The following is a 15,145-nucleotide window of genomic DNA, read 5'->3' as shown; positions in this document are numbered from 1 at the left end:
ACACACCTCTTCCTATCACTATAGTATAGGTTTAGACGCTCTACATGTAGAGATCATTAATTTCACAGACTGCCTTGCCCAATAATTGCAGTTATTAAATTATGTCAATGTAGTCTTGGGCAGTTTCCTTGTTACTTGATTAGTATACAAGTTTCATTTTAAAGCCTAGCTAATAACCATCTGTCTTCTGGAAAGATGTAAAATAAAATTAACGTGTGCTTCTAAAGTGGCATGTGCATTGACTTGAGCTATTATAATTTACTTTTTATTCATCTTCCATTTTGCAGTAAGTCGGAGTCATTCTTAAAATCTACCTATGAATGAACAGTACTATGTATAGACACAGGTGTGAGGTTTTGTGATATTTTATCAATAATGAAGTCAATTTCCTTGTGTTCAAGAGTAACCAAGGATCTTACCAAGGGCTAACCAAGGGCTTACCAAGATCTTTGTGATTAGTGTCCAATATTGGCATAAATTTTATCTAAGGAGATACCTCACTTTTTTTTAAATTTGCATGTATTGTGGTGTATTGTCTAACATTATTCATATTTATATCCCATACAAATCTAATAAATCATATAAACTTCAACATGATAGCTATGAGACAATAGAATTATCACATTTATTTAATTTTCTGCGTCTTAGCTTGTTGCTTACACATTTCTATAAAACTGAAGGAACATTTACCATTTTAGAGCAAGCCAGTACAATAGTGTTCCTTATTTAAAAAAAAAAAATCCTTTGAAAAACAATGCTTGGTCACTAAACTTTAAATCTGATACATTAAAAGTAAAAATAATACAAGGAATAAAGAAAACAAGACAGGAATAATTGTGTTTCATGGGGCCTCAGAAGCCTAGTTTAAACAAATGATGGTCAACTTTAAAATATTTGAACTCAATATAATTATTTCCAATAAGAAAGTGTGAAGAGTCCTTCTGGCCTGATTCCATGTGAAACTGATGAAACTATATATAAATATCTTAAAGCCTCCAGAAAGAGTCCTAAGGGGTGATATCAATGAAGAAACATCTATAAATCTCTAAAAATTCAGCAAAATAGGTGAGAGCTTATGCTTTGAACCTAAACCTTTCTCTCCCTTTCTTCCCCCAGATCAGCATGGCAGAAACTGCACTCCAGATTGTTGGTCTCAATGTTGTACTCCTTTCCACTTTGGCACCCAGACTGAGGACTTTCTTTATGTGAAGAACAAGATGTCACCATTTCTCAACCTGTCCCAACTACATGTTGTTGAATTAATGCCCCAGAAAGTGTGGTAGAGAGGTAGGAAATCTTTTCTTATCCTTAATACCCACTTATGAAATGGAAGATCTGCTTTGGGAATGGCATGTTGAGAAGACTGATGCCCTGATCACTCTTGCTCTTAGCAAAAGCACCCAAGGATGACAAGCCAAAAGCACTCAAGGATATCACCCTCCCCAAGAAGTGCTGAGCCCCTAAGGGAGGGGTGCCATTCTCAGAGAAGCTTGAAAGCTCAGAGATTTTCCCAGGTATGGGCAAAGACAAACAACCATTGAAATAGTCCCTAATCTTTTCCCAAAATTTTGACTTCATTTGGAGTAGAGAGTGAAGAAGTTCAAGCCTAAAGTCATTCTCAAGAACAATAGAGGTTGGGGTGAAGCAAACTTAAGAGGAGATCCAAAAATGCAGACCAAACTGTAGGTTATCTAGTTTTCAGCTATTTCAATAAACCTGAAAGTAGGAAGTTTGGAGGAGTCCTCTTGGAGTCAGAACAAAAATAAAATAGTAACGTCAGCTACTGAAAAGAGCCAGAATTTAATTGGATTTGCTTGTAGAATTTTAATAGCTTAAGCAATGCCCTGCAGAATTATCAAAAAGAATTGAGTAAGCAGCTAGGGCAATTTAACACGTGGGCATGGTCAAGTAAGAGAGTCCTCCTAAACCACTGTCATCTCTGGATGACTAGAAACAACATTCAAGACTGAACACTGTGTGTGTGTGTGTGTGTGTGTGTGTGTGTGTACATGTGTATGAATGAGGAATAGAAGGGAGTAGACTCTATTAAATAATCGGTCATCTAAAGCAGTCACTAAACATATAACTAAAAATAACAATAAGAAGCTTAAAGGGAAGATAGAACCAGTATCCAGAATTGGCACAATATATTATCTAGCATGTCCGGTTTCTAACAAAAATTTAAAAGGCATGAAAAGAGAGGAAGAAACAACTCATACGGCAGAATAAAAGAGCGTGCACGCGCGCACACACACACACAAACACACACGCTCCTATGAGAGAACCAGATAACAGATTTATCAGATTTTAAAGTAACCATTATAAATATGTTTATAGAATAATGGAAACCATGATTAAAGAAGTAAATGTTGATATGATGACAATGTCACAATAAGAGAGGATATCAATAAAGGGAAAGTATAGAGATGAACCAAGCAGAAATCATGGATTTGAGAATTATATTAAGTGAAATCAAAAGTTCACTAGAGGAGCTCCATAATAGACTGAAATTGCAGAAGAAAGAATAAGATAACTTGATAGATTGATACAGGGATCATGCGAGCCTAAAAACATAGAGAAACATAATAAAGAAAAATGAAGAGGGCCTCAAAGAAATGTGGGGAACTATTAAGAACAGTGAAATGGATATAAAGAAAGTACTAGAGAGAGAGGAGAGGACAAAGCATAGAATGCATTAGAAAAGATAATAATTTAAAATTTTTTAATGTTTATTTATTTTTGAGAGAGAGAGAGACACACACAAGTGTGAGCAGGAAAGAGGCAGAGAGAGAGGGAGACACGGAATCCAAACTGTCAGCACAGAGCCTGACATGAGGCTCGAACTCACGAACTGTAAGATCACGACCTGAGCTGGAGTCAAATACTTAACCAAGCCATCCACCCGGGTGCCCCAGAAGAGATATTGTTTTAAAAAGTACCTTAATTTGATGAAAAACATTAAACTATAAATCCAGGAAGCTCAGTGAATTCCAATAGGATAAAGACAAAAACATTCACAGGCAACCATACTAAAAGTGCTAGAAGTCAGAGGAGAAGAAAATCTCAAAAGCACTAAGAGATAAATGACTCATTACTTAACAAAAGAAACTCAATAGGATTAAGAGCTGAATTCTCAGTGGAAAAAATACAGGCCAGAAAACAGGAGGATAACATATTCAAAGTACTCAAAGAATAGAACTTAATTAAGAATCCTATATTAAGCAAAGCTATCTTTTATAAATGAAGGCTAAGAAAAGACTTTCCTAGACTAAAAACGACAACAAAACAAAACAAAAATAAACTGAGATAAATTGATGCAACTAGATTCACCTTACAAGAAATACTCACAAAGTCCTTCAGGCTGAAAGCAAGTGACCCCGGATAGTAATTTGTATTCACATGAAAAAACAAAAGCATCAGTAAAAGTAATTATGTAATTTTACAAGACAGAAGAAATCATATTTTCCTCTGTCTTCTCTGCTGATTTAAAGCAATTGCATAAAAATAGTGTATTTATAATATATTATTCAGCCTATGAAAAATAAATACCATATATGTAATGTATTTGTCAACAATAGCACAAAAGAGGTAAAAAGAATAAAACTCTTTGGGTTAAGAAAATGACTACAGATAAAAGTAATTAGATATGCTGGGTTTAAAACATTAATAAATATCATATGTGTAATTATAATATTGCAAACAAGGGAGAGGGAATAGAGGAACATGTCTATTTATCACTAGAATTAAGTAATTATGAATCAGAAAGTCATTCAGATAAGTTCAAATGTATATGGTAAACTTAAAGCAGAAATAAAATGTAATAAAATGTAACTTATAGACTGAAATTATTATTAAACTTTAATATTTATATGATGAAATATTTACTTAATAAAAATAAATTTAAAAATAGATGAACAAAATATGTCAGAAAACCTAGAGAAAATTTTAAAAAGTGAAATGGCAGACATAAATCCAACTGTAAGATAACAACATTAAAGGATACACCTCTATGAAGCATTAGAAGAACTAATACCAAATCTTTATAAAATCCTCCTCCCTCAAAAAATAGGTAAGAAAACACTTGCCAACTAATTCATTGTGCCACAATTATCTTGATACTAAAACCAAAGAGATCAAACCAAAACTACAGACCAGATCTCATAAATATGTATGCAAAATGTTCCACAAAACTCCAGCACCCTGAATCCAACAAATAAAAATAATTATACAACATGACCTAATGGGACTTATCCCAGGAATTCAAGAACATTTCAACATCTCATATCAATTAATGTAATACATCACATTAAAAGAATAACGAATTCTATCATAATGAACTATCATATGATAGTTTCAAGAGATGCAGAAAATCACTTAATAAAATACAGTGTTTCATGATGGAAACACTCAACAAACTAGGCACAGAAAGAAACCTCCTCAACCCATAAAAAAATCTACAAAAAATCCTCAGTTATAACATATTTAATAGTAAAAGACTGAATTATTTGCCCCTAAGATCAGGAACAACATAAAGAATGTTCACTTTCACTACTTCTTTTCAACATTATTTTGGGGATTTTATCCATGGCAATTAGGTAAGAAAAAGAAACAAAAGTCATCCAAAGTGGAAAGGAAGAAGTAAAAATAACTCTACCACAAATGACATGATCCTGTGTATCCTAAGGAATCCATTAAAAAACTATTAGAAATAATAAATGAAACAGCATGTTCACAGGATACAAAGTTCATTATACAAAAATCAATTGCAATTGCAGCAAACATTCTGAATGTGAAAATAAGAAAACAATTCTATTTAAAATATCTTCAAAATAATCCTCAAAAACAATTTTACAAAATAAATGCAAAACTTATTCTCTGAAAAACAGAAAACATTCCTGAAATAAGTTAAAGATATAAATAATTGAAAAAGCACCTGTTTCAAGGATCAGAAAATATAACATTGTTAAGACCAAATAAATCCAGACTGAGACTCAATGCAATCCAATTAGCATCCTAGCTGACTTGTAGAAATTGACAAGCTGACTCTAAATTCATATGGAATTGCAAAGGACCTAGAATAAGGTACCATATCACACCCACTAGGGTGACTAGAAACAAAAAGTCAGATAATAACAAGAGTTCCTAAGGATTTGAGGAAACTGGATAGCTTCATAAACTGCTGGTGGGAATATAAAATGACACAGTCACTTTGGAACAGTCTGGCAGTTTATCAAACAATTAAACAGGTAACAGAGTTACCATACGACCCAGAAATTTTCCTACCAAGTATATACTTAAGAGAAATGAAAACCCATGCCCACACAAAAACTTTTTACACAAATGTTAGAGCAGTATTCATTATTCATATTAGGCAAAGAAACAAGTCAGTGCCCATCAACCGACAACTGGATAAACAAAATATGATATATCTATACAATGAGTCATAATACCTTTTTATTTGGGGAATCCTCAGAAAGCAGCCATTGTTTGGTGGGTTTGTTTTGTTTTCTTGTAGATAGGTAGAAGCTGAGGAAAGATAAAAAGAAACAAAAAACCATTTCAAGTCTCTGATTGGAACTAGCATCCCATCCAAAATTATCACTTCCATCCACATTCTAACAGTTAAGTAGGCAAGCCCTGAATCGATGAAGAGGGAATGTCTTCTCTGCCTAATAGAATGGTAGACATTGCAAAGCCTTGTGGCAAAAGGTGTGGATGTATAACGCTGTTAAGGGAAGAAGAGAAGAGCTGTGAACAAGAATCCAATCTGACATCGTACAAATTATGGGTGTAATTCCAGGCTATCTCTAAGGTTTCCTGCTTAGAATTTAATTTTTTTCTCCTCTCATAGACTGTAGTGTGAAAATGGAAGTAGCCAAATTTCAAACATGCAGGTCAGGATGATATACTTAGAGATGTCAGAGCTATAGGATAGAAGGAACCTGGGTACCAGAATTACTTTTTTGAGCAGAGCTAAACTATAAGCCTAGATTTCTGGACTGTTTATGAGAGACACTCTATGGCTATGTTATGAAAATTTCAATATTTTGAAAGATCTTACAGTATGCTTAATTTAATAGTACAATTACTATAATCTTAATGTGGCTGATCTTATTGGATGTGACAGGAATAAACTGATTGTTGTCTGGGTGTAGTAAAAAAAAAACAAAACAATATATCAACCATAACCAAACATATTAGTAAATACAGACACATTTGTTTTATCTGAGTGTGTAATAGTAAAAATTAAATCTGCTATATAATAATTGACGAGTATAAAGAGTATTGTCAAAGTCAAAGATTAGGGTATAATGAGGGAGACCTCCCTAGTCTATAGAGTCAAGAAAGGTCTCGCTAAAGGAAGTGTGTTTAAAGTTTCCTAAAGGCAGAATGGTAATTACATAGGTAAAGGGGTTAAGGGTGTTAAAAGGTATTCCAAACACAGAGAAAACCAAGTCAATTAATGACAAACAAGAAAGAACATGGCATATTGAAGAAGTGAAATACATTCTAATGGCCAGAGTTCAAAGAGTGAGGAAGGCGGACTGGAAGATGAGGCCTGATCTTAGAGACTCATATTAAAGATACAGAACTGTAATAAAAATAAAAATGAAACAAAGAATACAGTACTGTATACAGCACAGTAGCTGTAAACAACGGCTTCAAACTGGATATGATAAATAATGTTTAAGTTTAAATAGGTTCAGAATGTAGATAATTAGACTTTGCCGATTAAGAAGAATAATTCTGTTTGGGGCATGTTGGAATGGTCATTCCTTTAAGATATTTAAGCGGAAACATTCAAGGAGTTGGAAGTCTAGATGGGGACTCAGTCAACATTTCAACAGGTCATATGTGTTTTACAGTTACTTAAGTATTCTTAAGATAACTTAAGAATTAAAGTATAACTGATCAGTTTTTTAATTCTGTATTTGTATATTTGCCTACTTACTACAATTTGTTTGTGATCCCCAAATCAATAGACATTGGTGTTTTCCTGGACAAGTGCAGAACAACAAAAAAAGTCACATGCCTGCCTCCCAAGTCCCCAGCTGAGATAGCATAAGGGGATACTCTGTCTTCTTGTTTCAGATCTCATTCTGCATGATCTATTTAGTGGCATATTTGTTTTGTGTGTGTGATGATTTCATTGTTTAAAATGGCCCTAAGCGTAGTGTTAAAGTGCTGTCTAGTGTCCTTACTGGTTAAGAAAACTGCGATGTGCCCTATGGAGAAATATATATGTTAAATAAGATTTGTTCAGCCAGGAATTGTAGTGCTGCCGTCCATGAATTCAGTATTAATGAAACAGCAATATATTTAAACAAAGTGTCTTTAAACAGATAAACATATAAAACAGTTATGTTTTGATCAATTGAAAAAATGCTACAGCCAGAGGCTTAGAAACTTAATTGGATTTCCCCTCATGTCAGTGATTCAGTAATCACTAATTCAGATCTGACAGTGGCTTTATATAGTACATAATTACTCTAAATAACGAGAATGAAATGTAAATAAAGTGTAGAGTTTTTTTTTTATTTGCATGCCTATCCTTTAAGACATAGGCATTTAAATTTAGAATTTTAAGAATGTTTATGAGCCGGGCGCCTGGGTGGCTCAGTCGGTTGGGCGTCCGACTTCGGCTCAGGTCATGATCTCACGGTTTGTGAGTTCGAGCCCCGTGTCGGGCTCTGTGCTGACAGCTCAGAGCCTGGAGCCTGCTTCGGATTCTGTGTCTCCCTCTCTCTCTGCCCCTCCCCTGTTCATGCTCTGTCTCTGTCTCAAGAATAAATCAACATTAAACAAATTTTTTTAATGTTTATGAGCAAGGACTTCATAGATATGTTTTTTGAGGTGAGAACTACATTACATATTTCTGCTGGCTTTCAATATATTTCATTTTGTGTTCTTATACAATATCATCCCTCAAATAACACTTAAGCATCCATATATGTTACTTTATTTTTTTTAATGTTTATTTATTTTTAAGAGAGACAGAGACAGAGACAGAGTGTGAGCAGGGGAGGGGCAGAGAGAGGGAGACAGAATCCAAAGCAGGCTCCAAGCTCTGGGCTGTCAGCACAGAGCCTGGATGTGGGGCTCGAACCCATGAACCGGAGATCATGACCTGAGCCATCCAGGTGCCCATATATGGTTTTTTTTTAGTTACTAAGAATAAAAATGTATAATTAATTGGAATATACATGGGAAACATACAATTCTATGGAATAAAACATTTTGAGAGCAACTCGCAAGAGTATACATTCAAATTTAAATAAAGTGTATATATTACACATAATTAGGACATTTACGCAGAGTGAAGTTGCATTTGTTGAAATTTTAGAGAAACTAAAGTAAAAAAACATTGGCTGGCCTGATTTGTCTCATAAGTAATACACTAATTCATTGTGAAGTACAGTTCTATTGCCCATTATTTTAAAAAGTACAACTTCATATATTGAATATAAAACAACTGGACTAGTATTGGGAAAAATTATTTCTGTGATTTTTTTTGCAGGCTTATACATAGATATAAGCTTATGAAAATTTATTATTCAAAAAGTAAACTTTCTTTAAGAACAGAAACATTAATTTGTGTACATTGTTATCTAAGAAATTGAATGTAGGTGACCAAAGACAACCAAAATTCAAAAATGGCAACTTACACCTGAAAGTCTCTCAAATCCCCTTTATTTTTTAAAAGTCTTCAGGGGCGCCTGGGTGCTTCAGTCAGTTAAGCATCCGACTTCAGCTCAGGTCACGATCTCACGGTCCATGATTTCGAGCCTCGCGTCAGGCTCTGGGCTGATGGCTGAGAGCCTGGAGCCTGCTTCTGATCTGTGTCTCCCTCTCTCTCTGCCCCTCCCCCGTTCATGCTCTGTCTCTCTCTCTGTCAAAAATAAATAAATGTTAAAAAAATTAAAAAAAAAAGTCTTCATAAACAGGCATAGAAAACACATGTAATTGTTTTAATTCTGGTTTAGTAACTAAGCTTCAATGTTTTTAATAGTTCTCAATGTTAAGTCAATATTTTTAGTTTTAGTTTCACCTTATTTTTTTAAAAACTTTTACCCAAAGTGTATGTGCACATAGTACAGTCAATCAGTTATAAGAGACGTAATAGGTATCATCATTTTCCTGGTCCTTTCTCCCACCTTCCACTTCCAAGTAGAAACTGCTCTCAATATTTTTTTGTTGTTGTCGTTTAGCTGAAAAGAATACTTACCTCCATGTTTTTAAATAATATTTTTAAGTTTTCAAATCTTGATTTTCCAGATTTATATAGTAACTTTGACATCAACATGTAGAAAAAAATTGAGATTTAACTGTCTTCTCCTCTTTCCTCTGTTTTATGATCGCTTCCACTTTCATTAAAAAATGCTCACTCTACAAATAGAGTAATTCTTATATTAATTATCCCTCCTTACATGGAAAAGGAAGGGATCCCACCTCACTCCATTCTCTGTGAGATCTTTCAGGAACAGGCTGTGGGCCAGTGATTACAGAAGAATTTCTTTTCTTTTTTTTTTAAGAATTCCTTTTTTAATCATTTTACAAATAGCAAAACAATGTTTGAAAACAAAAGTGCTATAATATCAATCTCATTACTCCCTATGCAATGTATTTTCAAAGATGGCATTGAGATTTAAACAGCTTACCTTTTTTTTTAATGTTTATTTATTTACTTTTGAGAGAAAGAGAGAGAGAGCACAAGTGGGGGGAAGACAGGGACAGAAAGGGAGACACAGAATCCGAAGCAGGATCCAGGCTCTGAACTGTCAGCACAGGGCTTGAACTCACAAACCACAAGATCGTGACCTGAGCCGAAGTTGGACACTTAACCGACTGAACCACCAAGGTGCCCGTGGGCTACATTCTTACTTGCACACAAAAATAAACTCAAAATGTTTTAAAGACCTAATGCGAGACCTAAAACTATACAACTCTTAAAAGAAAACATAGACGGTAAGTAATACCTTTGATATCAGCTTTAACAACACCTTTCTAGATATGCATCCTCAGGCAAGGGAAACAGAAACAAAAATAACTTATTAGGCCTACATGAGAATAAAAAGCTTTTGCGCAGTAAAAGAAACCATCAAGAAAATATAAAGGCAATGTACCAAATAGGAGAAGTTATTTGCAAACAATGTATCCCAAAAGAGGTTAATGTCCAAAATATATAAGGAATTTAACAAGTCAACACCCAAAAGACAGTCCCATTAAAAGTGAGTAGTTGAAATAGAATTTTCCAAAATAAAAAGAGGCACTTAGCTGGCCAACAGACACAAGAAAAGATGTTGAACATCACTAATTACTAAGGAAATGCAAATCAAACTATGAGATAATACCTTACAATTGTCAGAAAATTTCTTATCAAAATGATAAGAAATAACAAGTGTTGGCAAGGATGTAGAAAAAAAGGAAACTCTTGTGCAAGGTTGGTGGGAAAGTAAACTGGTGCTGTCATTGTGGAATAGAGTATGGAAGATTTTCAAAAAATCGAAAATAGAAATACCATATGATTAATTAATTCCACTATTGGGTATTAACTCAAGAAAATGAAAACAAGAAGATATATGTACCCTTATGTTTACTGAAGCATTATTTATAAAAGCTAATATACAATATTCAAAAAGTAGCCCAAGTGTCCATTGAGAGATGAATGGATAAAGTTGTGGTATATATTACAACTAGATACTACTCAGCCATAGAAAAGAATGAGATCTTGCCATTTGTAACAACACGGATGGACCTAGAGGGTATTATCCTACCCAAAATAAGTCAGAGACAGATACCATTTGATTTCATTCATTTGTGAAATCTTAAAAAATCCAAATAAATGAACAAATGTAACATACAGAATCATAAAGACAGAGAACAAAATGGTTGTCAGAGCTTAGCTATGTGGAGAGATGGGCAAAATAGGTGAAGAGGTTTAAGAAATACAAAGTCACAGGCATGAAAAGTCCAGCACTGGCAGATGACATAATAGTATATATAGAAAGCCCTAAAGATACACCAAAAACAAAACAAAAACCCATAATGATAAACGAATTCAATGAGATCACAGGATGTAAAACCAGTATACAGAAGTGCATTGCATTTCTGTGTGCTAATAATGAGTAGCAGAAAGAGAAATCAGAAATGAACCATTTACAATTGCACAAAAAAAAAAAAATACAAAAGAATAAACTTGACCAAGAAGGGGAAAGACCTATACTCTGAAAATTATAAAACATTAATGAAAGACATTGAAGATGACATAAACAAATGAAATGATATTCCCTGTTCATGGATTGGGAGAACAAATATTGTTAAAATATTCACACTGCACAAAGCAATATACAAATTTGATGCAAACCCTATCAAAATACCAAGAGCATTTTTCACAAAATTAGAAAAAACAATCCTAAAATTTGTATGGAACCATAAGAAACCCTGAATAATCAAAGCAGTCTTGAAAATAACAACAAAACCGGAGGCATCACAATCCCAGAATTCAAAATCTACTACAAAGATGTAGTATTCAAAACAATATGGTACTCCCACCAAAACAGACACATAGATTAACAGAACAATATAGAAAAGCCAGAAATAAACTGAGGATTATATGGTCCATTGATTTTTGACAAAGGAGCAAGAATATGCAACAGGAAAAAGTCTCTTCAACAAATGGTGCAGGGAAAACTGGACAGCTACATGCAAAGAATTAAACTAGATCACTTTCTTACACCACAGACAAAAATAAACTCAAAATAGAATAAAGACCTAAAGTGATATCTGAAACCATAAAAATCCTACAAGACAGCACAGTCAGTAATTTCTCTTTGCCTATAACATTTTTTTTTAGAAATGTCTCCTGAGGCAAGGGAAACAAAAGCAAAAATGAACTATTGGGACCGCATCAAAAAAATAAATAAATAAGTAAATGTACAAAACTGCACGGCAAAGGAAATAATCAACAAAAAGACAACCTACTGAATGGGAGAAGATTGCAAGCGACATGTTCAATAAAGGTTTAGCTTCCAAAATATATAAAGCACTTAAACAATTCAATATTTAAAAAACTAATAATACAATTTAAAAAATGGACAGAAAAAAATGAACAGATATTTCTCCAGATTAGACATAGATGCCAAAAGTTACATGAAAAGATGCTCAACTTCACTCATCATCAGGGAAATGCAAATCAAGGCTATAATCTGATATCACCACACACCTGTCAGAACAGCTAAAATCAACAACTCAAGAAACAATTGTTGGTGGAAATATAGAAAAAAAGAAACTCTTTCGCACCATTAGTGGGAATGCAAATTGGTGTGGCCATTGTAGAAAACTGTATGGAGTTTCCTCAAAAAACTAAAAAATAAAACCACCCTATAATCCAGGAATTGTACTACTGGGTATTTATCCAAAAAAATACAAAAATACTAATTCAAAGAGATACATACACCCCGATATTTATTATAGCATTATTTACAATAGCCAAGATATGGAAGTGCTCAAATGTTAACCGATAGATGAATGGATAAAGAAGATGTAGTATATATACATGATGGAATATTACTCAGCCATCACAAATGAAATCTTGCCATTTGCAACAATATGGATAGAGCTGGAGAGTATAATGCTATGAGAAATAAGTCAGATAAAGACAAATACCATACGATCCCACTCATGTGGAATTTAAGAAACAAAAAAAAATGAGGATGGGGATTAAAGAGTATGCTTATTACGATGAAAAATAAAATGAAGTGATAAAAAAGAAAAAAAAACTACATATGTTGCATTTCCACCCTCATGATTGACAAGTCAAAGATATTTGGAATTCCTTATCTGTATGCCTGCAAACATTTTGGTTTAGCTTAAGATCTAAGCATAGATTTGCCATTATTTTTATTATTTATTAAACTTCTGTGCATTAGAAAGGTCATCCTTGGGTGTGGGTCAATTAGTAGTTGTCCTTTAACTATCAGCTCTGTTAATATGAATCCTTTAATGCTAAAGAGTAATATACCAGGCATCTTACACTCTTCACAATCGATACAATGTGTATTTCAGATGTCAGGTCAGCAACTTCTTGTACAACATCCACTTTGATGTCAGTGCAATCCTACAGCTAGAACTTCTCACAGCTTCTAACAAAATATATAAATAAATAGTTTTAAAAATCTCCCTAATTTATATTGTACTACCCGCCCCCCAGCTGTGCTAATGCCACTTGAAACAAAGTTAAACTTCTATTTTCAAATTTTTCCTTGAATTTTCCCAACACTTTTTCAATTACGGTTTCAAATTATGTTCTTAAAAAGTGTCCTTTAAGTTGGTATTCATAGGCTTAGTTTTCAAGTAAGCATTGCGCTTTCGGTAACTAAGCAAAGCAAAATATGAAAAAAAAAGTCAGCTAGTAACCGATTAAGTGAGCACTGCATTCTGTATACATATATGCCAAGCTACAGGATATTTTGAGAACATGTAATTCAGATAAATACATCATAAGCTACTTATTTCACATTGTTTACTGCAGTAGCAATGATTGTATGCTCCTCGCAGGAATTATATTTATTTCCTTCTTTCTGCCATCCTGGCAACCTAGAGGTTGTACTTCATAAATATGAATTAACGGCAAAGTGGGGTATATCTTCTTAAGATTAAAGAAGTAGGAAATAATCTCTACATCGTCTCTTAGCTCAAATAATTGGTTCTGCGTTCAGGGATGAATATAACCATCAGAGGCTACAATGTATGAATTACTGTCATAAGTAAAAGCAAGAGAATATTAATTATGTCAAATGAACTAAGAGACAGATGGAGCCATTAAAACTCCAAGAAGTGGCCAAATATTATTAATTCATATGGCATTCATTATATCACTACTGATCATACCAGATTCCTTTCTGTATTATTAGATATGATGTGCAAAACTAAGGTTTTCAAGAAATTTCTCTATGAAAAAAATCTGCTGCAATGAAGTCACTTAAGCAGCAAAGAGGATACCTATGGCTGAGTTCAGAATTTCTTATCTGTCACTGTATTTTAAGAAAAGATCTATATTATCTTCCTAGGTGTCAAGCTCTACTCTGTCAGAAATAAAAAAAGAAAATAAAAATATGAATTCAAATAATACAATAAAAGGGTTTCTTTCCTTCCAGTTCTATATAAACAAAGCTATTGTTTGGTTTCCAAAAAGTAGTTGTTGTACCTTGTTATAGTATGATACAAATCAGAGTCATTAAAAGTAATTACTTCTTGGTTTTTGTGTAGGTTGCCTAGGAGATGAGTAAAAGTTCCAAAAGTGTTATATCACTATTAACAGTGATAATGGTTATTATTACTGCTCTCAGTATGATTTATCAAGTGCCTAATATGTACAAGGCATCGTTTAAATGTTTTACATATATTTTACTTAATCTTCCGAATAGATCCAAAGATAGATATTGCTATTATTCTTTCATGTTAAATATTCATGATAAGATAATCAAGCAAAAGTTTTCAGCCAGTAAGATGTATGGGATATCTGAATGTCTGAATTACTGAATTCTGAGTTAATAGACACAGGAAGCTTAGTCATAACTATTTTTCTTAACCCAACCATGGTCACTTGGAAGGGCCAATTAACAGTGAACACACGTTTGATGAGCCAGTAGTGGTGACCGCATGCCATATTCTGAGCCTAATCCTTTAATTATATATTCCTTCTCAAGCCTTGGGAAAATATTTGACATTAGAAAAATATTTCAAAGATCAATTTCTAAGGCATTCCCACTAGTGTAATGTAAACCAGTACTGCTCACAGTAGAATGGATGTCATGTTCTTTTGTCTCCTACTGAAATGCTTGTCTCTGAGTTTTATTTGAGAAAAGCGAGATTGGTTTTTATTTCCAATCCCTCAAGTCGAATGTATATAGAGAGAAAGTGAGAGTATGAAAGAGAACTTTATGTAGTCTGCTTTGATTTGCCTTGAGTAAGGATAGTGATTTACCTAATGTGTGAAGTAAAATGACACCCTGAACAAGTAGGTGAGCTGTGTGGGAATTCTCTGTGTGATTAGGTTATGGTCCTCTCCATAATGAGATGAGGATTCTTTTATTCTTTCAGACTGTATGAACAAATTGCAAAAACTTTTTAAAAGTGAAAGATT

The sequence above is a fragment of the Lynx canadensis genome, chromosome C1 (genome assembly GCF_007474595.2).
Source record: "Lynx canadensis isolate LIC74 chromosome C1, mLynCan4.pri.v2, whole genome shotgun sequence".
Taxonomy (NCBI): Eukaryota; Metazoa; Chordata; class Mammalia; order Carnivora; family Felidae; genus Lynx; species Lynx canadensis.
Note: the sequence above shows the minus strand (reverse complement) of the source record.